The sequence below is a fragment of the Dermacentor andersoni genome, chromosome 6 (genome assembly GCF_023375885.2).
Source record: "Dermacentor andersoni chromosome 6, qqDerAnde1_hic_scaffold, whole genome shotgun sequence".
NCBI classification, from domain to species: domain Eukaryota; kingdom Metazoa; phylum Arthropoda; class Arachnida; order Ixodida; family Ixodidae; genus Dermacentor; species Dermacentor andersoni.
In genome coordinates, this window is record NC_092819.1 from 29,976,184 (window position 1) to 30,000,856 (window position 24,673).

A 24,673-nucleotide genomic window follows, 5' to 3' on the forward strand; every position below is an offset into this window, starting at 1 on the left:
AGCCGGGAAGATAAGTGGTCTGACGATGCAAAGAGAGAGAGAGAGAGAGAGAGAGAGAGGTGAAGAGCAAAGGCAGGAAGGTTAACCAGATATTAGTCTCCGGTTTGCTACCCTACATTGGGGTTGGGAGATAGGGGTTAGGAAGAGGACAGAGAGGAAAGCGTTAAAAAAACAGACAATGCCAAGAATCCTATTCGCATTAATTATATTCGTCATAGCGCATTTCTTAAGCGACACGAACATCTGGCGCTTTGCAGGATTCAGGTCATGCATTCGGCCAGTGCGCAGCCTTCCGCACGTATTCCTTTATTCATGCTTCCCGTTGTAATCGTGCCATAAGGCAACAAAGTAACGACCACCGACAAAAAGAAAGAAAGAAGGAACGGGACAAGAGCTTCTGAATAGCTGCGCCCCGCCTGGCGACATGTACGTAGCGTCCCCGAACAATCGATGCGCCCCGATCGTTGTACAGACAATTGTCTCGCGTATATACACGCACGTGTGTAGAGAGAAAGGGTTGACGGGGCCCCCAAGTCTGGATGTACACTGTGCACTCTGCAAACGGCGGGGCGCGGGCAAAACACGCTGCTCGGCGGCAGTTGATGATGGAAAACGATCCACAAAATGCCGGGCGGCCATGATTGATGGCGCGCAGAGATGTCGAGATCACGCGCCGGCTCCGGATTCCGTACGTACGGAGAACGTGAAGCCTCGCGGATGGTGAGAGAGCGGGGTTGCGGGTGAATGGAAGGGCCTAGGCGGAATGCCAGCGCTAACGGCTCACCAATCTCGGATCAGGCTTCTACACAACATTCGACATCCTTTACTTCTCTTTATTGTTTTTTTCTTGCTTATAGCTCTTCTTTCTTGCTTCCATCTCCAATTTCTCGCACCAGATATTTTCGTTGCACGTTGGGTAGCGATGTCCATCGCCTTTTAGCCTTTTAGTTGTCTTCTGGTTCTAAATTTTGCCTCGAAAGTTCGTTCAAGCTATTTTTCTGTTATAACGAGCGCTGCACCTTATGGATCGTTGAGAAAGTCAGCTTGTTAATGAAGTATATTCTTCCCGCTTGCATTTGTACGGGGATAATATCTTTCTTTCTTTCGCTTGTTCGTTCGTTCGTTCTTCCTTCCTTTCTTTCTCTATTCCTTTATATCTTTCTTTATTGCCTCTTTCCTCTATAGATCGCAATATAGTAAGGGTACGCCTCGACTTTGCATCCACTGCACTACGATCCAACATCCTAGGTATAACAGGACTGTTATGAGATATAATTTTTCGCCTTCTTTATTTTCGAAGATTGGGAGTCAGCAACCAACCGTTTGCAACCCTATACGGAAGAAGGAAAATATGAGAGTGCGCATTTTCGCCACCGCTTTTCTTCTGAGCAGCCACCAAGTGCGGCGCGTGAGCATGCGTATACAAAAAGCGCCCAAGCTATATAAATCATCAATCTTTAGCGTGACGGTGCATAAGCTCCCGTGTGTCGGCAAACACCGGTATATTGTACTATACTAAACACTCAATACATGAAATGTGCAATGATCGAAATTATAGTACGTTCCGGCCAAATAAAAGAAGCGTGTGCTCTCTTATACCTCATCGTAGTGCCGCAGCGTTTTGCTTTGATGGTAGTATGTACGATGCTTCCATTCAATGTGAAATAATATTCAGTTGTTTAGAAAAGGTGCGTTTTATAAAATTGCTATGCGCGCGCAATTCGCAATTATATCACGGTCCGGAGGGGAAGACAGCAATCACGGCCATTGCATCATCTCTTACCTTCCAGTATACTACTAATAAATTAAAGCACCCATTGTTGACACAATTCGATACATAAATTTAGGCATCGCGCACACAATCTTCGTCATACTGCTCTATTTTATCAGCCAATAAAGCGCCAACGAACAAACATATCGGGAACAACTATTATTGAACAAAGTTTATAGGAAGACGATGCTGATTTCACGAGTGTCAGTTACTGGTTAATCGAACTAGTGTAATCGGAGACATTCCACTCCACGCATTCGGGACGAATCCATACACTAACCTTCCTGCACATAATCCCTCCCTTTTCTTAAGCTTATAGCTCAACAAACCTGCGGTAGGTACAAACAACTTGCAATGGAATTCGATTGCATTGCCGCATTTTTCCGTAATTCAGCCCCAACAGCAGGCCAGAGACACTCTCTTCCGGACAACCTCACCACTTTTCTTTTCACTAAACTTCCTTTTCTCTATCATTTCTCATGCATTCCCTATGCCATACTTTCTTTAAGTTGGCTTATCTAGCAAAATAAATAGCAAATAAAAAAGAGCATGTACATATGAATCGTGCGATACCTGCAACTTCATCTCTGGGAAACCGTTATGTGTCAGCTGATGACTGCAGTTGGCCAGCATGACAGGCTTCATCAATCCGGGATCTCTTAGCGCCGTGATCCTCGATGAGATGCCTATTAAGTGACAGACAAAGCAGGCGTCACTACCATTGCTGCCATCCACGTGCTTACCACGCCACGACTTACTCGCTTAGAAACTGACGGGGGAAAGGTCAAGTCCAAGTGTAATCTGAAGACCAACCAACCAACGATGCGCTCTTGCGGTCGCGATTAAATGTGGCAATCCGGAACCCACAAACACGTGTGCCTGCGTGCGTGCCTACATGCATGCATGCATGCATACATACATACATACATACATACATACATACATACATACATACATACATACATACATACATACATACATACATACATACATACATACATACATACATACATACATACATACATACATACATACATACATACATACATACATACATACATACATACATACATACATACATACATACTGCCAGGGAGGTTGGGGCGGAGTGCCGAGCTCCACACCGCTCGTAGCCCCCCGTACAAATCATTTGGATATACAAATCCAGCTGACCGAGAGAGAAACATCAAACGACGACGCTGTGCGAGCGAGCGAGCGAACTAAGTCAGCACCGCAAAGCGGTGACTGCGGCACCGCTTTGCGGACCGTTGCTTTCGAAAGCAGGGCGCGGTTTATTGAGTTCGCGACGACGCGCGGCATCCGATATCGTTTCGGCGACGCCAACTGGCTCTCCTGGGAGTGGAGCGGGAAGTCCAACCGCGCCGCCGGACGAACAGAGTGGTACATAACGGCAGAAAAAATAAACGTAATAGAGAGGGTCACTCGGATAGAAAGGAAGGAAGTTGGGCGACGCAAACAGAAGCCATAGAAATTGGCGCCTGCCGGAGCGTGCACAGATCTTGCCGCGGCGGCTGCCCGAGAGTTCGGTTCGGACCCGCGCGCCGACCACCGTTGTGCAGTGGTGCAGCTGCATTTTACTTGCCGTTCCCGCTCCCGCCGCATGCCTCTCTCTCTCTCTCTCTCTCTCTCTCTCTCTCTCTTCTATCTGTCCGGCTGGTGTACGTAAGGCAATCGATCTTGCGCAGCAGGCGTCTCCTGCCGCGCTCTCTCCTCCTCTTTCCCACCAACGCGCTTTCTTCCTTCTTTCGCGTCGCTATCGCCCTGCCTCCAGAGAACTGAACTTCACCCTATACTCTCTCTCTCTCCTCTATAACTTTCGTCATTGCAGCTCCGGCACAGTGCAGCAGGAGTGTGCACCGGCACAGTGCAGCAGGAGTGTGCACCGTACAAGCACAGCTGCTGCTGCTGCTGCTACTGATGTTTCTGCGGTCCGCCGCTTTCGCCGCCGTCTATACTGAGGCGACCGGGAGTTGTCCGGAAATTCGGCAGGCCGAGCGTGGAAATTGGCCAAAGAGACCCCACGCTTCCGGAGGCTAAGTCGATCAAATCCGGATCAGACGCCATGCCTCGAAGCCGCGAAGGGAGTGGTGGGCGCAAGGGCAAGGAGAGAGAGAGAGAGAGAAGCGTACGCGCGCAGTGGTCGACGAGGGAAGAGTGGCACGTCGCATTATTCCGTCATCTCTTGCTCAGCCTTCCTTGGTGATTTCGCTCACTCCGACCGGGGGTTTCCTCATGCTGTGCTAGGGATAGGTCGTCCAGTTGCGGTTTATTTTATTCGCTAGAAAGTCAGAAGAGCGAGAAAAAGAAAAAGAAAGCATCAATATTCCACGTAATATCTGCACGGCCAACGCAATCAATCCTGAAGTACATTCTTTTGGATTGCAACAGCGTTTCCCTACGTGATCGCCACTTCGGTACTCACGTACGTGACTTTTGTACTTCTCCTACCTGCAGCTGCGTGTGTTACTTCTGACGGCTTGATTTCATTGCTGCGTCACGCTCAAATAAAACAAAACTGTAGAGATTAAATATTACGACTCCAGCACATATGCTTATCTTGTGTTGAAAAGGTCACGTCATTTTCTCCGTTAGGGGGGAGCGCCAGGCACACGTTTGCTGACAGCCACGTCAGCGAACACGTCATTTGTGGGATGGAGGTACACCGTGGTCAGACGTCTCCCGGTGCGATCTAACAAGAAATGCTATGACGTGAAGCGCGCTAAGAGCACTGTGACGAAGCATTATTGCTAAGTTCACCTTGATTGATCTACTGATGAAACACAAGACGCTGCGTTCTATGCGCGTCAAGTGTTTCACCCACAGTAGACAGCACAGCGGGAAGAGAAAGCTTTTCATACAAGTTCGCACTTTGCGAATCGTTTCAACCGGGTGCGATAGGCAGAGCACGAGTCGGACCACCGACGTCGTGTTTCGTAACTGCCACTGTGAACTACATTAAAACAAAGGGCAACCACTCTTCTGATTCTTGCATATTCGACTCTATAATGGACGAACGCCTCCTCCCTGAAACGTGGCGATCTCCCTTTTCGGAAGCTAGTCCACTAGCAAATAAATGAGGAGCGACAGCCTACGGTACGTTAGTAGCCGTTTGTAGCTACGCTTGTGTGCTACGCCACGTTTGCAGTCTTCTCCCGCAGATGGTGCGTAGGTGTTCCCCCGCACACACACGCTCACACACCTCCCATCAAATTCAGAAAAACGCATCTTTATACGAATGCGTGGCCAGACATCTCACTATCGAAAAAGGGAGCGAGAAAAAAAAAATAAAGAGAGCGTTGCGCGTGGATTTCCTAGATCTGAGGAAAGCCTTTCTCTCTTATTTAGTTACTTATCCTACGTTCAAAACTAAACTTTAATGCATTTTCACCTCTGCGTATCTGGAAGCAGACGACAGCAGGACACACACCTCACCTCATTTCCTCGGTGCTTCTCCGTTTATTGCTACTACAACAGCCACTAAACAGAGGCGGCACGGAGGTGGCAACAGGCTCTCACTTGAGGAAGCGTGCCATTGAGGTACACAAGGTCTACTGTGTGCCAAATTGCAAAAAGAACTAACTACGCCATCGTTCTTTACGAAGCGCGTGAGCTATACAATAGACATGAATCTCGCGCTGCAAATTTTACGACGAAAGTCATCTCGGACGAACCTCGTAAAGCGCGGCCTGTCCGCTGATGTAGAGCACTGCGCGAAAAAAATTACCATCATCAAACACAGTAGTCACCATGGCAACAATCGGAACAGCCATTTTGCCGGTGCTCTGTGGGGAGCCCCCCTGAGGCGAGGAATATTAACACCGGAAGCCCACAGCCGTCATAAAACGGTATGGGCTATTTGTGGCCGCGTTTCACCTTGATATAGCAACGTTAGTAGGGGATTCTTACCCCCGTATTACGAGTCGATCAAAATACATTTTACCGTCCGCGTAGGAGCTGAATGATACGCACAAACATCGCGAACTGCGCAGAATGTCTTTATTATTGGTGACCACGGCTTCTGGAAGTTTACCAGTGTGCACGCACGACATTGGATCACAAAGTGTCACGTGCTCAGGAAAGCTCCTTGTAAAAAAAAATATTAAAAAAAATTAATTTCATGTTGTAAATTAACCCAAAAATTTTCACGTTGAGTCAGGTAGTCACTACACTGCTGTCAACATATATACTGTCCCCGAACCACTCACTGAAGACGTCCTACCGAGAACTTGACTAGGCCCTAAGTCCAGTTGCAGAGAAGTTGATCTTTGAAACAGCGCGAAAAGGATGAAATAGACAGCAAGAGGCACACGGGACAGGCCACGCACACCTTTCTGCGCTTCATTTCTATTATATCTTTTCTTCTCTTCCCCTATATTTAGTCTGTGTTAATAAACAATGAATTAAATTAAAAATGTTTTCGCATTCATCCGTGGTGTAAAGCCGTGTTGGTGGTATAGCACGACGATGTTGAATGGATGGCAAAACAGCCTGTGGCGCCCAGGTTCAAATCCATTCTTCGCTGGGTGTGTTGTGACGGGCTTCAAAATCGGCCGCATTTGTTAAGTGGAGCTCTAGCGGAGTGACTGCCGGCAGCTATTACAAGGGTAGGTCCGCATAGAAGCGGTCCACCTCCTCGAAATGATGAGAACTATCCTCAAATCAAAGAAAGCTTTTGTCTGATTGTTTCTTTAGAGCCAGATGTATGTTTTACGTTCCTAACTGATTCAGTTTGTCGCGTAATTTCTGCCATCTAAAGAAATCGCGACACTTTTGAGTAATCGCGACGCGAGATCTAGGTGATGCTTGGGCGTGCTCTGCGACTGCCCTGATTATCACACATGACGTCGTATACACGTAACGCCACATTATCTGGCTTGGATATGACAGGTCCCTCTCGGATCAGTAGATTCTGAGGCCGTAGCGTCACATAACGCTTGAACTTAGGCGCAGGGGCGTGGCTAATAAATCCTCGTAGGCTATCTATGGCATCAGGGATGCCAGATTAGAGACCCTCGCTGTTAAAGAACGAAAAGAAATTCTGCTTTTAAGTTCACGTGTTATGTGACCATATCAGGCGAAAAGGGATGTTCCACCCACACCTACCATGCCCCTGAGTGGCGCTAGCTTACGCTACCAGGGCTAGATTTAGCACACGTAAAAACCCGAGATAGTGACCGGATTGATCACTGTCGCCGTATCGCAATTGGTAGTGCAACGCACACGTAATGCGGAGGTTGTGGGTTTGGCTCCCATCTTCGACAAGTTATCTTTTCGCCGATTTTCATTTTCCATTTCCCTCATTATTTATTGCATTTTAATATCAACCACAGGTAACTAACTGCCCGTGTGATTTTCTTGCTTTTATTGCTTGTTGCCTATACATAGTCGTGGTTACTAAATACAGTATGGAACTGTACGGACAGTTCGGTCCGCACCGCCGCCACTCTAGCGCGCCTCGATACAACTTGATATAAGAAGTAGCCGACACCGCCACGCCTCGAGCGTCCCCTCTTTTTTCGGCCACCGCATGGCCGCCGCTTATTGAACTGCAACCGGCGGCGGGCCACCAGGGGGATCATATTTAGCACGCGCATTGATTGAAACACGGGTCCCTTCGCTGGCCGACCCACGATGCAACCCGTCGGTCGGCGTCTGCTCGAAGCCCGTGCTAGTGACCCGATTCGATTTCCGCCCGGTTGCGGTCAGATTGAGGCAAGGCCAACATCTGCGTGCTCAGCGAGCTACCTGCCCCCCTCGATGCATGATTAACACTCGACGTCCACTCCGCCGGCGGCGATGCCTCACCTGGCTCTGCCTATGGCTTCCTTCGGCTCGGCTTGGATCGAGGTAAGGGAAAGTGGCCCGGAACGTACCGGGGCCTCGTGAGCGCACAGATAGCTCGGCGTGTATCCGGTATATCATAGATGATACTATGAACTTCTCAAATGCCCACCGCCCTAAACATGCTGCTACCAAGGAGTTTGCCACTATATTGGTTGAATTAGCCTTTTTTTTTTTTCTTCAATTATATGGACTCTCCAGGCGAATTTTCTCCGTCGTAGTCGCCGTAATTTTTCGTATAAAGTCCAAGTGCGATGAGGTCGCGGCTCTGCACCGTGTGCTGGTGGCGCCTTGGCGCAGCGGCGTCTTGCGCACGCAAGGATGGAGACCAGGTGCATGCGCACCGTCTCCTCGTATGCGCAAGGTGGCACGCGTTTCCTCTTGTTTACACTTGAAGAAAGACTCGGGAACATGGATCAAAATTAATGGGCGGCTAAAGTGCACAAGTACCTGCCCCTAAATAGCGTGGACACAGAATGGAGGAAGACGTCAAGAAAGTTTGCAACCAAGTAAAGGGTAATCGAAAGTGTGTATAGGCAACCGAGGAGTAATCAGACAGAACGTGAAACAGCGAATTGGATGCAAAGAATGGAAACGGGGAAGACTGTGAAGATCTATATGAATGAGAAAAAAATAAATTAGAAGGGAGAATCTGTACGATAACAGCAAGGGCAGTGCCTTCCTATTTGAGTGTCGAGCTGGTCGCCCAAAGACAAAAACATAGCGGAACAAATGCTCCCCGCAAGATGAGGCACGTGTATGCTGCAGTAAAAATCCGGAGTCCAATCAACACATCCTAATGGAATGCGAAAGGATTCATCTGGCGAGACCAGTACGCAACGTACAACCTCCAGAAGCACTTGGATTTAAAGTATGCGGAAGTTTAAACCGGTCAGCAGTCGAGATAAGCATGAGACGCATAGAGCATTGGTGGAAAAATAGCAGGGAAGAGACTGGTGCGACCGGTTACAATACCGGCATAGGCAGCGGTACAAGGTAGATAGAGAAGGTTAAAGCGATGTATACAAGAATACTAGAAACGCGGGAAAAGCATTGATGACATACCTGAATAACTCGAGCAGGCTAGGGGACGATTTGTCCAAGCCCGATTTCAAAGGCGATGGCAATAAATTATCATCACGGGGGCGGCTGCGAATGTCGCGACTGAATATGACCGCACCCTTCATCGCAGAAGTAATCTGCAGCGGGTACAAAGGCTACGCTCGTCGAGGGCCGATGGCTTTGTATGTGCTGCGTCCTCCTAGCGCCTACTTCACGTTGAAGCGGGAGGCAGCCCGAAGGGAAATTCACTCGCAGCTGCTGGCGTTCTTCATCGCGCCAGTGTTATCATAGCAAGTGTTCGCGGTGAGATCTGCTCGAGTTTGCCCATGCGCGCTTGACATCATGCTTGGTTACGTAAATAGTAAGCGAAGGTTCACTGCAATTTCTACGGCCAATGAAACTACGAGCCTTGTTTCGTGTTGTTGTCTAATACTTTGCTATCGCAATTAATTCTTCGCTTTTCAAACGAAACTATGACGTTTTATTATTTTATGGAAGTTTGGTGCGCTTGTTCACAAATTTGATTTCGATAACTGACCGTCCTTTTTTAAGTGCTGTAATGTTTATTTGTACTAAGGGTCACTCCTTATTCGAACAAAGTCTTTGGCGAGTTGTTGTTGCCCAGAGCAAAACATAAAGTTGTACTCTACTGCTCGGCATCTAGAATTACGCCTTTCAGGCCTGCGCCAGTTGACCGCCGCCTTATTTCCCAGTTGAGTCACACGACCTAAATCTTTGCGGCCCTCGCAACTGCGGCCCTCGCTACTGTACATTCAACCTGCATGTACTTATCTGCCAAATAAATACTTGATCTATTCCCACCAGAACTGCTTAAATATGTACATATTTGTAACTCTGTAAATTGTTACTCTATGTATAAAAAAATCATTCTTTTTTTCTTTTTTTGACTTCGTGCAAATTATAAGCTGTAGTATAGTGTATTATAAGTGTGAGCTGCTCTGTCCGAATGAACTTATTTTTCTATAATGTCAACTCTTGGGGGGGGGGGGGGGGGGGGGATGGAACAGGCTGATATTTTTGAACTGTGTTAGCACTGACGTGGCACATTACGGTTGCATCCTATTTACTGCCATCGTTAGGATGAATTCACGCAACCGGAAATCTGCGGAAGGATCAGTGACGTTATCATACTGTCACAGCCCGTCCGTCACCTGAGCGTTCAAGCGAAGTTGAAGAACTGCCGATCACAGCGCAGAGCGCTCCCTCTGGAAGAGTAGAGGGCGGCATGCATTTGCAATGCTACAGATCCACGTGTAGCCACCAGCATTCCCCTCATCGCACAACGTCACTATATACAACGTGCCTCACGAAAGCCAAGCGGCAACCCGATTTCAGCGTAACTGACGGTTTCAAGGACCCTCCACCCCCCCCCCCCCCCCCCCCCTCCCATCCCCAAGGCCCAACAACGTGGAGGTGACAATGCATCGTGTTACATTCTGTTATACACTAGATTGCAATGACTACGGTGTCACAATATGACGCAGAAGCATAAACTAAATACAGCACTCTAACTACTCTTATAATATATATTATACACGCGTCCAAGTAAAACAAAATGCTCATAAACCGTCGACGATGATTATCAATGTATAGGCGAGTAACCGAACGCTTCTAGAACGCTATGCATTTTAATAAAGAAATTATTCACTTGAATGTGTGTATTTGCTGCAGTGACGATATTTCGGTAGCGTTTTCTCTCTCATTGCGTAAATCTGTAGGGAACACAGCCGTTAATCAACATATCTATAGTAGTAGTATAAGCCGAATGCTCCACCATTCACAACATCTAACCCCCGTATTCTAGAACGTCCTTCCTCTCAACACTCCCCCTCGACTGAGACGAGCATGCACGCTTTTGTAATAGCATCAAGTCTACTAGCACATTTCATTGCTAGAAAAAAATAGCATAAGAAGAATAAATAATTTCGTGCGTCCTTACAAAACGCGATATTTATTAAATGCACACACGTTAGCAAGGCTTCTTGAAGGTACTAGTGCTTTTAGAATACTAAGTTTATATTATGCAACAGTTAATTATTTGCTATAGTTGCTCACCATCAATAAGTTTGAAAAGAAAATTCACAAGCACACAAAATAAAAAGCCACAGGGATGCGCGGCACGCAGCACAGTCACAGCGTAAGCTGGAGGAGCGGCTCCATAGGAGCTCCAGTTTCAGCAGCTCGCACTAGAGGGTTACTCGCGGCCAACTCTCTTTGTGTCGTTTTCACTATAACGGTCTGGACTGTCTGCCCGGCATTGACGGCTAACTACGGCTTGTGCTGGTCTCGACGCGGTGGTCTGCTGATGCCGACGTTGCCTGGTTGCAGCCGCGCGCGCAGCGCTACGTTTCGCTTCTTCAGCAGCGGTTCGTACCTTGCGAGGACGCGCCATAACGTGTACCAAAGCGTAAACACAGCTATACAGACTACGTGGCACACATGTCACATCCCTTGCGCCGTGGCACGATTTGACGATCTTAATGATGATGATGCTTTATTGTCATCCCCTTCGAAATGGGGCGGTGGCAAATAGTCCCCTAGCCTGCTTGAGTTCACCAGGTCCACCTACATGCAGCATGCATCTGCTACACGCATTCGGGATATGTCGGGACACCTGGTGGAATACAACGCAACTGCAATGCGAAGTTTGCACGTATCAACCATTTCTTGTCCAATCCCCCACATATTGCGTAGGAACCAGGCGATAGCTGACACGGACGGCAGCGGTGGCTGTGGCGGCGGCGGCGAACACCGCCAACCGAAACGGCTATCGGAGTGTGAGCCCGTAACAGCTTGCGCTGTTAAGCGCAAGCTGTTACGTAAGCTGTTACGTGTTACGTAAGCTGTTACGTGTTATGTAAGCATAATGTCAGGTGGTATTTTTGTGCTGAATATTGTGAGGACACAATATAAGCGTGTCAAGAAGATCTTCAGAAATTTGGTGTTATTTTCAATCAAAACCATTTTAAACACTTTCTTAGAAGTGTTGTTTTTTGTGTTTAAAAGCCAGGGTATATTATTTAGCAATGTAGCTACCTAATGTATAGTGTGGCCCCAGTCGATATACCGTTCGTATCCTCGGACTCTTCCTAACGTGGGTTGCGAAAAGGATACGGAAGATCCTGAAAAGCTTGAAATATTGGAACAGCTTGAATTAGTACACTTGATTGACTTTTAAGATATGTTGTTTCACAGAAAGCGGATGTGTCCACAGCTAACGTGAGGGGCCATGAAAATTCTCAGAAATTGTCAGCAATCTTTTTTCTAAAATAACTCATTTATAATAATTGTTCATCATCACTTTACCTCATACAAGCGCACAAGCCTTCGTATCGTGATTGCTAGTGCCTTATTATTATAATACCCTATAACTACTAGGACCGTAAATAACTGATAAAAAGGCAAGCGCTGTCAATGACATGCATTATTGCTAATATATTGTTACGCAGATTTCTTGAAATGTTAAGTTGGTGTTCTTATGCAAAACTTCTGCATTGACCAAGAAATCTGCGGGGATTCCCTGAGGTGATATGTAAGCGGCATCCTGAGATACTAGATTGAATAAACTTCCAGTATGAAACAGTTTTACTTTTCGTGGCGCTTCCGCAGCATTGCAGAGCGACATCGGCAGTCAATTAAAGCGACCGCGGGTGATAGCAGGGGGTCATCTAGAAGTCGAGCTCCTGCCTTCGCCGCTTATCTACGCGGTGCCTGACCGTCTCACGAGGCGACGTTTTCCTGATGCGGGTGTGATGTCTAAGGCTTATGCCCGACTCAGTAACGAGACTGTACTCGTGTGCATACTGCGGGTGTCATATGTAAATACGAGGCTGACAAATAACTTTTCTTTTTAGGCCTGCACTCTAATAGTGTTCTTGAAGTGGTAGTAAACAGCCGTTTGCTGTTTTGTTAGTTCCGTTTGTTTTGTTCACATCGCGGGCGATGCATGCCACGTTATACTGTAGTGAGACCTGTGCGTAACGAATTGTATGCGATTAATAATTTGTAAATCAATTGAACATTTTGGTTGTTTTGTAATTGGTCGATTACTGTATTTACTCGATAACACTCACTGTAATTCAGTATTTTTTTTTCGGTAACCTATTATATGTAACCACTTAATTTATTGACAAGGCAATCTGTAACAGGCAACGCACCTTCGAACACATTTAATTTGAGTGCAACTACAGTAGGTCGCCCGTGGTCGTGCCACACGCCAGCCTCGCGGTTGCGCAGGTTCAGACAGGTGGGCCCGACTTTCAGTACTTCTTTCCTCACCTTAATGGCTGGCCGAGTGGCCTGGATTGTCGGCGCCGCCTTCTACATATCGCGATAATTTAGCGTTTCTATTTGGTCCAAGCGCCATCACGTCAAAAGCCTCATGTCATGTGAGCGTTTAAACTTCGCTTTCCCCATTGTTATTGTGTAGCTCCCCAATTTGTTCGTTAGTTTCCCCATAAGTTGGTCGTACGTTAAACCACCGCCCTTCCCTACAGCGCACACATCGAGTTGGTTTAGCAATGTCACTGGTGATGCTGTCACAAAATGAGTGAAGATGACCGACGAAAATTTTGCACTGCAGTGAGTATTGAAGGTAAACAACGTGCAAGGCACTCCCAAAGGGTACACTAAAGAACCAGGTCAGCTCGTTGCACTTACCGCATTTGTGCAACGCTGACATACTGCTAGTACTTTTTTCGGTAACATGTGCGAGTGAGATTATAGTCACTGTATTCACCTGTATTGGTATAAGCAAAGTTGTATGTGTGCGTATGGGCGAACAAATTTTCTTTCAAACAAACGCGTGCCTAAAACACATCACGTGGCATGGTCGAACATATAGAACTTGGTGTGTGCTCCCGCGCAATTACCTCCTAGACACCTCGAGTCAAGTCACCGTTGCTTGCCAGCCCAGAAAAGTTCCGGTTGCACGTTTTACAGCCAACAGCTTTCATTCTTCCTTCTGTGCTGCAAGCCGTTGTCGCGATAAGTGCTGCAACTCAAGGCGATCGCAAAAGCAAGTAGGCTTGTGTACCAGTGAACGGCCTTAAGAGTTAGTTTGGTCTTCACCAGCCGAATTTTATGCAATATTTGCGGACTCCGTCATAGAGTGTCGGACTTTGAGAAAAAAAAATTTCTTGGCGAGTATCCTGGCGTAGAGGCGGAAATGCCGAATCTACACGACGAGCATTTTTACAAGTCGTGACTTAGAAAGAGGCGCTGCTTAGATGGGAAAAAAACTATCGTCTAGTTGCCACGCAGGTAACTATTTGGAACTTGCTCACGGAAACAGGTTCTGCATTCATTCATGACGTGCAATGCAGCCCACACCACCTTGAGATAGACGTCTTCTATCTTTCCTGCTCCCGTGTTCGCAAAGCCCACTTCTTACGCCCCGACTCTGTAACTCGTGGGTCACTGTGGAGAGATTCAGGTAGAGTCTACATTTAACTTCGACGTTATTGGACTAAATGATACTCCCGAAATAAGACAACTAACAATTTATTCCTTTAATTTCTTGTTACATTTTTTTCCTTTGTTTATTGGTGTGTAACGTTGAGAAACGAAGTAGCCGCGTAATTCTCTACCTCAATCTCTCCACAGCAACCCATGTATAGCAGAAGAGAACATATGTTATTGGAAACGCCATTCATCTCAACAGCACTCTTCGAGGGTGACCACATACGACAATCGTAATTCCCAATACGACGTCCGAAACGCGTGGCCAAGCGCCGCAATAGTCGGCGTTCTATCCCGTCAAGCTAACGTTTACTGCCGGCGTGCCGGGCCGAGCGAACAAGGCGTAGTGCAGTGCGAAGGTCGTTTCCGTTCGACGTCACACGACGCCCAACTCCGTAGACGTTACTGTGGGCGCAGCTCCTACAGGTGCACTTACCGCAATGTATATCCCCGCCGCTTAGGGTGTCGTTATTCCGGATGACCAGCTACCAGCATGGGTTATAAAGAGCACAATGCGTTAAGAAAGCGAACTTTACGGTGACCATATAACGCCTCGTCTGAGAAGTCTTGGTAGAAAAAGACATCGTGGGGCGAACGAAAAAGGCAAACATACAAAGAAAATCGCCTAAAGAAACGTCCGCCAGAGCGGAAATTGCCTTCGAAAAACAGCTATACATTCAGCGGTCGAGCGCTCGATCTGCAAACACCAGGATACAATAGAGAATAAGGACATGTAGCGCCCGTGTTCTGAAAGTTTCCGCAACGCCAGCTCTGCCCGAGGTCCGCAATGAAGGCACCCCAACGTATACGTTTGCTCCCAGTTTGATGGCCGCCTGTAATGCGCTTGGAGATCGAGAGAGAAGCATTTGTTATAACTGGGCGTTCACGAAAATCTGACGCGCATACAGAGTAACTTGGCTGCCACATTACTGCAGATTATCTGGCGCGTTACCGGCAAGGACACCAGAAATAAACCAATGATACTAGAAGGTGCTAGCTCGTAACAATGTTACCGCGGGAACTCGTGACCACTTCTATACAACCAAGGCAAGTACTGTGCATGTCCCGATTGCTCACGAGGTCAAGTATTGCGTATGTCGAAATGGTCACGAGTTCCTCCTACAATGGAATTGTCTCGAGTTAGCGCCGTGCGTGTATCATTTGTTTCTTTCCGGCGTCCTTGTCCGTAACGGCTTACGTAATCTGTACCAAGGGCGGACAAACAGGCCGGAATAACAACCGTAGTGCTACACTACCTTTTTGCAAGCGCACGTAAGGTTGTCGTTATAGCTTCTTTTGCATTACCTTCTAAAGCGAAGCTTTATTTGCCTATACGTAGGCGTGGCATCGGCATCACCTTCGGCATCACCTTAATTTATACAGTGCGCTACCTTCGATTTCGGTCCAGGGAGGCGGCAAAAAAGACGCGCCCGGCGTGTCGTCTTGTGCAACATTACTGCGCCCGACAAATGTGAGAGGCACGTTTACGACGAAGTTCTCGCACAGCCTTCCAACTGCCTCACAAGACGACGACGCTTCAACATGCAAGAGAAAAACACTAGAGACAGGCGCAGTATGGTGTAAGCAGTATAAGTTTTGCTTACTTTGAGAATCGTCTTCACTGCCCTCGGCTTTATTTTTTTTTCAGTTTATTTCTTTGTGCGTGTGTTTGTGCGTTTTGACGGTGATATTAAATTGTCTTGGTCTTGTCTACCCATAGCTGAGCAGTAGTTCTCTTAACAGGAGGTCATCAAATATTTTTTTTTCGTACAAATCATCTGAGGATATGTCTGATCTATGCATGTGCGTAATTTAATCATGATTGATTGATTGATTGATTGATTGATTGATTGATTGATTGATTGATTGATTGATTGATTGATTGATTGATTGATTGATTGATTGATTGATTGATTGATTGATTGATTGATTGATTGATTGATTGATTGATTGATTGATTGATTGATTGATTGATTGATTTAGCGGCGGTGAATTGAATGCGCAAGCTTCTGTTGAACAGCTGAACGCCAGTTCAGACATCTCACCCTGCAGTGACTAGCAAATGCGTCTAGTGCCGACGATCGACTTTTGGCAATGTTTTATGTCCTTCATCGACTCGCGGTCAGGGCAAGCTTATAGAACACAGGTTAAAATAACGCATACTGTTATGTTTGATTGCACGTCGTCCCCCTTCGCAATAAATTAAGGCTAGAGTACATTATTTTGCCGTTTTCAGATGCGATGCCACGCATGTTTTTCATACTAGAATGAACTAATATCAAGCAGTCAGTGTGTTGCGAACAAGCCAACGGTCGCCATCTCTGGTTGCTGCACGTTCGCGCGGTTACGCCGAGCGACACCGACGAGGCAGCTGTGAAAGAAGACGACGACGAACGCGCGAGCAGTTGCACGAGCGCGTTCGCGTGGTTACGCCGAGGGACACCGACGAGCCCATAGAGTTTCTCTATGGACGAGCCGGCTGTCGAAGAAGACGACGACGAACGCGCGAGCAGTTGCACGAGCGCGTTCGCGTGGTTACGCCGAGGGACACCGACGAGCCCATAGAGTTTCTCTATGGACGAGCCGGCTGTCGAAGAAGACGACGACGAACGCGCGAGCAGTTGCACGAGCGCGTTCGCGTGGTTACGCCGAGGGACACCGACGAGCCCATAGAGTTTCTCTATGGACGAGCCGGCTGTCGAAGAAGACGACGACGAACGCGCGAGCAGTTGCACGAGCGCGTTCGCGTGGTTACGCCGAGGGACACCGACGAGCCCATAGAGTTTCTCTATGGACGAGCCGGCTGTCGAAGAAGACGACGACGAACGCGCGAGCAGTTGCACGAGCGCGTTCGCGTGGTTACGCCGAGGGACACCGACGAGCCCATAGAGTTTCTCTATGGACGAGCCGGCTGTCGAAGAAGACGACGACGAACGCGCGAGCAGTTGCACGAGCGCGTTCGCGTGGTTACGCCGAGGGACACCGACGAGCCCATAGAGTTTCTCTATGGACGAGCCGGCTGTCGAAGAAGACGACGACGAACGCGCGAGCAGTTGCACGAGCGCGTTCGCGTGGTTACGCCGAGGGACACCGACGAGCCCATCGAGTTTCTCTATGGACGAGCCAGCTGTGGAAGAAGACGACGACGAACGCGCGAGCAGTTGCACGAGCGCGTTCGAGTGGTTACGCCGAGGGACACCGACGAGCCCATAGAGTTTCTCTATGGACGAGCCAGCTGTGGAAGAAGACGACGACGAACGCGCGAGCAGTTGCACGAGCGCGTTCTAAAACGCGCTCATTGCAGTGGCCTGCGTTCTAAAAAGTAGATGTGGGGCTTCCTTCTACTCGATGATCCTCTTGTTCCTTTTCTCGACGTCAACTTCGTGTCGTGGATCGAGTCAGGGTACTGGCAGATTGCACTTGAGGAAATGAACCGTGAGATGAGCGCCCTTAGTGCGACGGACGGTCTCTGCCAGCTGAAAGTGATGTCTTGCGTTCTTTGAAATGCCCCGGCTACTTTCAAAATCACGATGGTCTGTTGGACTCTATTCGCGGTTGGAAATAGCCTGCACGATTATGCTATCTAAAAAGTCTGCACATCTTTCTCCTAGACGTTCGCAAAAAGCGATGACATGGTCATCGCATTTTCCTCGCTAGTGGCCCTTGGCTAAACTCATCGCAGTGCCGTATCCACTATCGGGAAGTACCTCCATGGGTACTATACGAATAAACGCGCAAATTTCCATTATTAAGGCCACCGCGGCTGAAAATATAAACTGAACATAAATACAGTATGTAACTAAAATATATGTTCTATCTAAAAGATATACTTTGGAAATATTAACATATATAAATGTAAAGTTGAAAGCCATACGTCATGTGCAGGCTGAGTGCTGCCATTGCTGAGAAAATTCAGTATTTCGCTAACAGCGTTTCGACGGGATACCCACCATTTTCAATAAGTCCCGAAACGTTCCAAAACCACGCAGTGGGCTATCAGGGATGCCTTAGCTGGGAGCTCCGGGTTAAATTATACCGCCTGGGGTTCTGAAACGCGCACTCAAGTAGAAGTATGCGAGCGTTCTTTTTTTTATTATTATTATTCTGTTCCCAACAAAATGCGCCCGCCAGGGCCGTGGATCGAACCTGTGTCCTCGTGCTCAACATCAGAACGCCGTAGCCACTAAAACGCCGCGGCGGGCGAAATTGACTAAAGGACATGCTCAACAAGCGTACTTTGGAATTCGATTCCTTTATTACAAAAAAAAAAAAAAAAAAGATGCTATGCGCCGCACTCGGAGCATTTGAGTCAGGTTTAGTTAAGCCTAAAGAGATCACTTTCAAATCGCTCCTCACTCAGCGTACGTATTATACATACCCATCTTTCCAGCGCAGTCGAAATATTTCTTTTCTTTCCAAAGTCCTGTCCCAGGGGTTTCTTTTCTCTTTCTTCTTTTTGTTTTTGTATCTGCGTCGGCGGCGCTTTTACGATAACGACTGGGCTGGGCCGTTCGGCGGAGTATACGACGCGCGTGTTCCCCAAGCCACCAGCGTCGGCGACGACGACGACGACGCCTCAGAAATAAAACATAAAAATAAAGAAAGAAGCGTAAAATTATATTTGCCTCCCAGGTCCGTGGATGCGGGAACCGGAAACCCAAGCGGGAAGAGAGCAACCTCATAAAACAGGACGGCTTGTACGAGCAGCAAAACACGAAAGTCGAGAGAGTGCTTAGGCAGGGAAGAGGGGGAAAAAAAGAGGGGTTCCTCTTGCTCTGCGTTAGAGCAAAAAGTATATATCTATATATACGTGCATATGTGTGCAGGAAGTAAGCAAGGCAGGAAGGAATGAAGCGGGTTTCGGCACTTTGTGCCCCGTTCCTATTGGTCGATACCCTGGAAGAGGCGTGCGCTGAAGACACGTACGTACACGAGCGTACGCACGCACGCGCAAGTGCAACGCGAGTCTTCAGGAATCCAGTTGTCGACTTCGCAGCTCCGAAAAGGCTCGCTGCGCGTAGGAAAGGCGAGACCTGTTGGAACCAAGACGGCTGCCTTGCCCTAGCGCTAAATCTATTTTCCGAGGAAAAAGAGAAGAAACAGTATTTAGAGCGATTGTGTATATGTCCTATCACCCGTTTCTCCCCTATAGCTTACTTGTTAATGACTTCGAACCCGCACGCATTTGTTTGCGTTTGTTTTCTGCGATGTGTGCGAGTACGCGTGTGTGTTTATACGCGTTTTTGTTTGTTTGAATGCAATTGCGCGAGTCCTAAATACGTCAACTTCCTTCCGCTTCTTATTTGAGGCGTTCTTAACAATACATTGCTGAGAGTGCTATTATGCATTTTCAGCTGCGTTGTGTGGAGAGACCTGTGTGTCTCGCACCTCAAATTGCTGTGCTCAATTATGAAGTTAGAAGCTTTTCTTCAACTCAGTATTCAGTTACAGGGTTCTTACACCTTGAAAAATTTCTTGAAAGCTCGGATTCGAGGCAATTTTTCAACATTCAAAGTAACAAACTTGGCATCGGGAGTACATGCCATGGACACTGTCTATTGCAGAAGAATCCTACATGTTTTCCTTTGAGAGCATCACTAAATGATTGTGATGTGGCTTGTAACCACCCACCAGCGACGATCTTGTTTATATCACCGTCACCATCGCAGAGCTACACAAAGCGGAGACACCATTTTGTTTTTAGTTTGTGCCAATACGTTACAGTTGGAAAATAAATTATTCTATCCCGGTCATTGAAACCAGGAGGAATGCTATTTCCGGAGCAGTCGCTCTATCTACCACGTGAGTGCATCACGGGACTAGTGGATCGCTCCGACGCGAGGCCGAATTATTCGACAACTCGAAACACGGGGACACACGAATATGAAAAATGCTGCGGAAGCCCGCATAGTGGAGGAAGAAGGTTCATGAAAGGGAAAAATTGTCAGGTTACAATTCCAGACTCTAGCAGGAAGGTGTGGTTCGCTGTACTTATGTCCCGTTTTAATGCGACTTCCCGACCATCTTGTTGCGGGCAAAGAAAGTTCCTGCGTCGTAAAAGAATGCCCACCAACTTACGGAATTAATTAAAGGGCAGGTGTGCATTAGTCGTTGCCTTTATAAAGACTGCTGACGCAAACTTCCCACGTGTCTTCGAAAACCCCGTGCAAGGCTAGCGCGTGACGTCACGGGTGTACCCCCCCATACCGCGAAAGAGTCGTTCACGTAATATTCAAGTTCGTTGAGCTCGAGGATCTTCTGTAGACTCCTGTGGTTCTTAAATTCTTACCGACTGTTCTCTATCGTCATGCACAGTGAGGTGACACGTAATTTACGCCGTCGTGCGACAGCCGAGCCGAGTCAAGTTACGTATTCGCGAAACAGACGCTCTTCCGAATACTTCGTTGGTCAGTCGGTGCTTCAAAAACACTTGTCGGTTGCTTCGACTGGAACGGAGCATTAGAGCAGCAACAAATCTGTCATCATGCCACAACAGGAACATTCCTTTTAGCGAACGCCAACCGTACCGATCTTAAGTCCGAATCGTGCAGGCTTGCAATATAATACCACACCTTGAAGAACGCAAGAACCGCCGGTCGCGACGGCATCTCTTTCTAGAAACTCGGAACACACGCTCGCGGCCAGTGCTACAATAGCGAACAGCTCGCAGCTTACTCGAGTCTGCGTCACGCACGTCGCAAGCTGCGCTTCCGATAAACGAAATGACAAAAACGAGCGCTATCCAAAAGGTTTTCGCCTTTCGACCTCCATTGTGTTGAGCAGCAGACGCAAAGGCGCGCGCCTGCGTCGACGCGCTGACTCGGACGCGGCGGACGACGCGAGACAACAGCAGCTTGCGCGCGAGTCAATCCAGAAGCCAGGGCTCGAGACGCCCGCAACTCCAGCTCCGAGATCGAAACGCCGCAACCGACGAACTGCCCAAGACGAAGGCCGTGCATTAGGGATACTTCGCTGTGAAGACCATGGTCAGAAATGCTCGTTTCTTACGTTTAACCGCGATTCGAGCGAATGCGTTGCTTTCTTTTGTTTCTGTTGAAAGTTTTGGCTCTGGAGCGTCCGTCACTCATGCAGGCTGGCTGGCTTTCTTTTTATTTATTCCTTTCCCCACCGCAGTACTACCGAGGCTTTGCTGCTGCTGCTGCCGCCTAGTCGTAAAAGAGTGCCGCGTGTTATATTTTACGCTTCCAATCTGCCCCCTGAGATAAGAAAACGGCATAAACTTTATTGAGCCGGCTGCAAAACCCTGCGCGCGTCACGTAATGGTACAGTAATGTTGCTGAACGATTTCCCTCGCCAGACGGCCGTAATTAAATGTCGCTACGAGAAAACGACGATCTTTATTATTCCAGATTTCTTGCGCGCGAGTCGCGCGGGGTTAGTCCCGCGTGACGTGTACGACATTACGTTGAGCGCGCGGTCCGGGAATTAACGCTTAAGCGGGAGCGTCAGGAAAGGTCGCGATTGCTTCACTCGCTTCGGTTTACCTGCGTCGAAGCTGAACTACGAGGATCGAGACTGACGCTTCTCCGAGGTCTTTCCGATTCCTACGGGTATGCCGTCATTACGTGGCGTTACGTGGCAAAAAAAAAAAAAAAAAAGCTTAGAGCGGGCTCCAATCGATTATGAGAGAACGCGTGGTTTAGTATTCAGCCTTCAAGTTGAGCTAGTTCGTCTGAGAACGCCAACAGGCGCCGTGACTCACCGTGTCAAGTACTATAACCCATTGCCATAGTGTGAACACTGCAAGCACGACGACCTAACCTAAACGACGACGTGTATTATGCGAAACGCGAATGCACACGCTTGTCGTAATTAAGGGGTAGTGACGCCTCGGTCGTCGTAATTTATTTTCGAGTGGTAGCGTGCAACATCTATTCGGAAAGTCACGCACTATATTACAGTTAAAGAAGATGAACGAAGTCACTGACTACTAAGCATCAAAGATGCAAATGAAAGAAAGCCAACATAAACGCAACATTGCAGAGAATTAGTGCAGTTTTCGTTCACTCTGACGTGGTTCTTCAACGTTAGTCCAAATCTTATAGCACACTCGTTTTTTTTTTTTTTTCGAGTCCACATTTAAGCAGCCACCACGGTCGACACTGGGACCCGCGCCTTTGGGACAACGCGTGAGCCATAAAATAGAACAGTTCTCGTAGCGATTGGTGAATTTGGAAACAAATATTTATGAATGGGGCACCCCCATAACGCGTCCGTGGCGAATGGTCACGCCGCTGTATATTAGAGTTTCCAGTTTGCTCTCTTTCTCTCTCTCTCTTCGTTTTTCGACGAAGTCGATATACACACAGGTAGCGGCATCAACGCCGCCTCGGGGCTTGAAGCATGATGACATCATTTGTCTTCACGTCACGGCGCCAGCTGTGCATCAACGCGTGCGTTGCAACCTGCATGTTGTCGCACTAGAACAGCGCATCGCTGTAAAAGCTACAGATTCGCCGTCGGTCAATCGGGATTTCGCAAAGTCGTTGGCGCATCGTCGCTGTCGTCTCGGCTAAACACACCGCACAACGAATGGCCTCTCCTTGGGCCAGCCCCGTTACCCGCGTCCTTCGTCAACCGAGATCACCCTATGGCATGGTATGGTAGGGTCAAACTTTAATGAAGTCCTGCAGATCGTGAGTCATCACGAAGCGGGCCGCTCCCACGTGGGAACCGGAAGGCCGAGCCTCTCGGCCGCATCGTGGGCCCGCTGGACAGCCTAGAGTTGGTCAGCCAGAAGAGGGCTGCCGAGAACCGCCACCCATCTGGCCGAGCTATGGCTGTAAATTTCCGGATTGCTTGACGCAACTGTCTGCCAGTCTTGACAGCGTTTTCATTTTTCTAGGCAATCCACTGTGTTCCTCATATATATCACTTATTTGTTCTGCGCATTACAAGACTTAACAAACCACATTTCCTACTACAATATTGCGTGATGAACTCGAGCCAATAGTGGCTACTGCGCCATTAACCCCAACCAATCATCATTATCAGTACTAAGGTACCATCTAATCGCATTTGATCACTATTACATTCTTCTGTCTTTCTACCTCGGGACATTGCGCTAATATATTTTTTTCCATCGCTCGTTAAAGGGGCCTTCACGTTCTCTCATTTTTTTTCCAAGACTGAAAGGTTTTAGCCCCGTATAATCATTTACGGGGACGAAACTGCTCCTCATAAAATTGCAATATGTTCATCAGTAATTGGCAGTCATGAATGTCCGCCCCAAAGCTACCGGCCAATCACGAACCGTTCTTCCGTGCACTCGCATTTCACGATATCATTGGTGGCCGACAGCTTTACAGATTCCATCATGCTGCACGTTTTTAGCGGAAGATGACACAGACATCTGATCGATGCTGCCGCACAATGAACACGGCACACAAGCACATAACGAAATAAAGAGAAAGGGTCACTCGAAAGCAGACGTTGCGCGGCGGCTTTTTTTTTTTTTTTTTCGGTTCCATTGTCAGACAAACAAAACGAAATTACCGAGACGCCAGCTGTGTTTCCGACCACTCGTGTGACGATAGTACACGTTCTATATTTTTTTCCACTGTATATCATATATTTTTCCCGCTTGGGGTCTCGTTCAAAGTGTCTCCATACTTTGGAGAATATTGCAAGCGAGTTCCCCGTGAAACGAGGCGTGTATAGACGCGGGCATATCGGTTGATTAAACCGCAACAAACCTGCTCTCGCAGTTATAGGTAAGTCTCAGTGCAAGAAATGACAACGTTAGGTAAGCGCATTGGCGGCCCCTGACCTATTACGAGAGCAGTTTTGAAATGTTCTATTTTCTTTTTCCTTTTTTTTTTCACTCTATCTCTCTCGCTTTCTTTCTGGTTAACGCCGCTGTGCAAGAGACAAGCACCAATCACAAAGGATTAGCTCAGGGCAATCCACATGATTTCGGTTGTTTCGTTCGCTCTCTCTCTCTCTCTCTCTCTCTCTCTCGGCGGTCTTTGTCCTGCGGGGTGAAGAGCAATGTAAGTTTCTTACTATATATGAGAACGACTACATTTTCTCCTAGCACGGAGGACACGGCGTGACTTGACTCGGTAAACTGAGCGTGATTGGGTAAGGGGGGGAGGGGGGTTGAGGGGCTTCTTGTAATTTTGTTCCATCATGTTCCTGAGGCTAGAACGAAGCGCGATGACTGCCTTCGAGCGTGTTTCCTAATCCCCTAAACTCCACCAACAGCGACATGGTTCTTCAAAAGCTTTTTTTGCTGTAATCTACACATGGCGACACAAGATCTCCCGACTTCCCCCATCTCCTACCCCCCCCCCCTTTTTTTTTCTTAAGTACAAGTATTGGGGAAGATTTACGACGGCCATAAACAAGGCTTCTATATTCCTTATTGCCTATACGAACCTTCGTTAAAGCACGCTCGTGCTTCCACGAAGTTCTTACAGCTACACTTTGCATATCGTTCAGCGAGGTTTGGTTAAAATATGAGAGCCTTTCGTG

The 24,673-nt window shown here is 47.8% G+C and overlaps 1 protein-coding gene across 3 annotated transcripts in view; it reads left to right on the plus strand.

The window, feature by feature from the left end:
- LOC126521459 (potassium voltage-gated channel protein Shaw-like) overlaps nt 1-24,673 on the plus strand; it is a 239,735-nt gene that overhangs the window by 132,471 nt on the left and 82,591 nt on the right. Inside the window, exon 1 of one of the 3 annotated variants that reach the window (XM_050170163.3) lies at nt 21,053-21,162. The exons of the other annotated variants lie outside the window; for them this stretch is intronic. The gene's annotated coding sequence lies outside the window, so the exon portion shown is untranslated. Of the gene's footprint in view, nt 1-21,052; nt 21,163-24,673 lie in introns of those variants that run through there. 3 annotated transcript variants of the gene reach the window in all.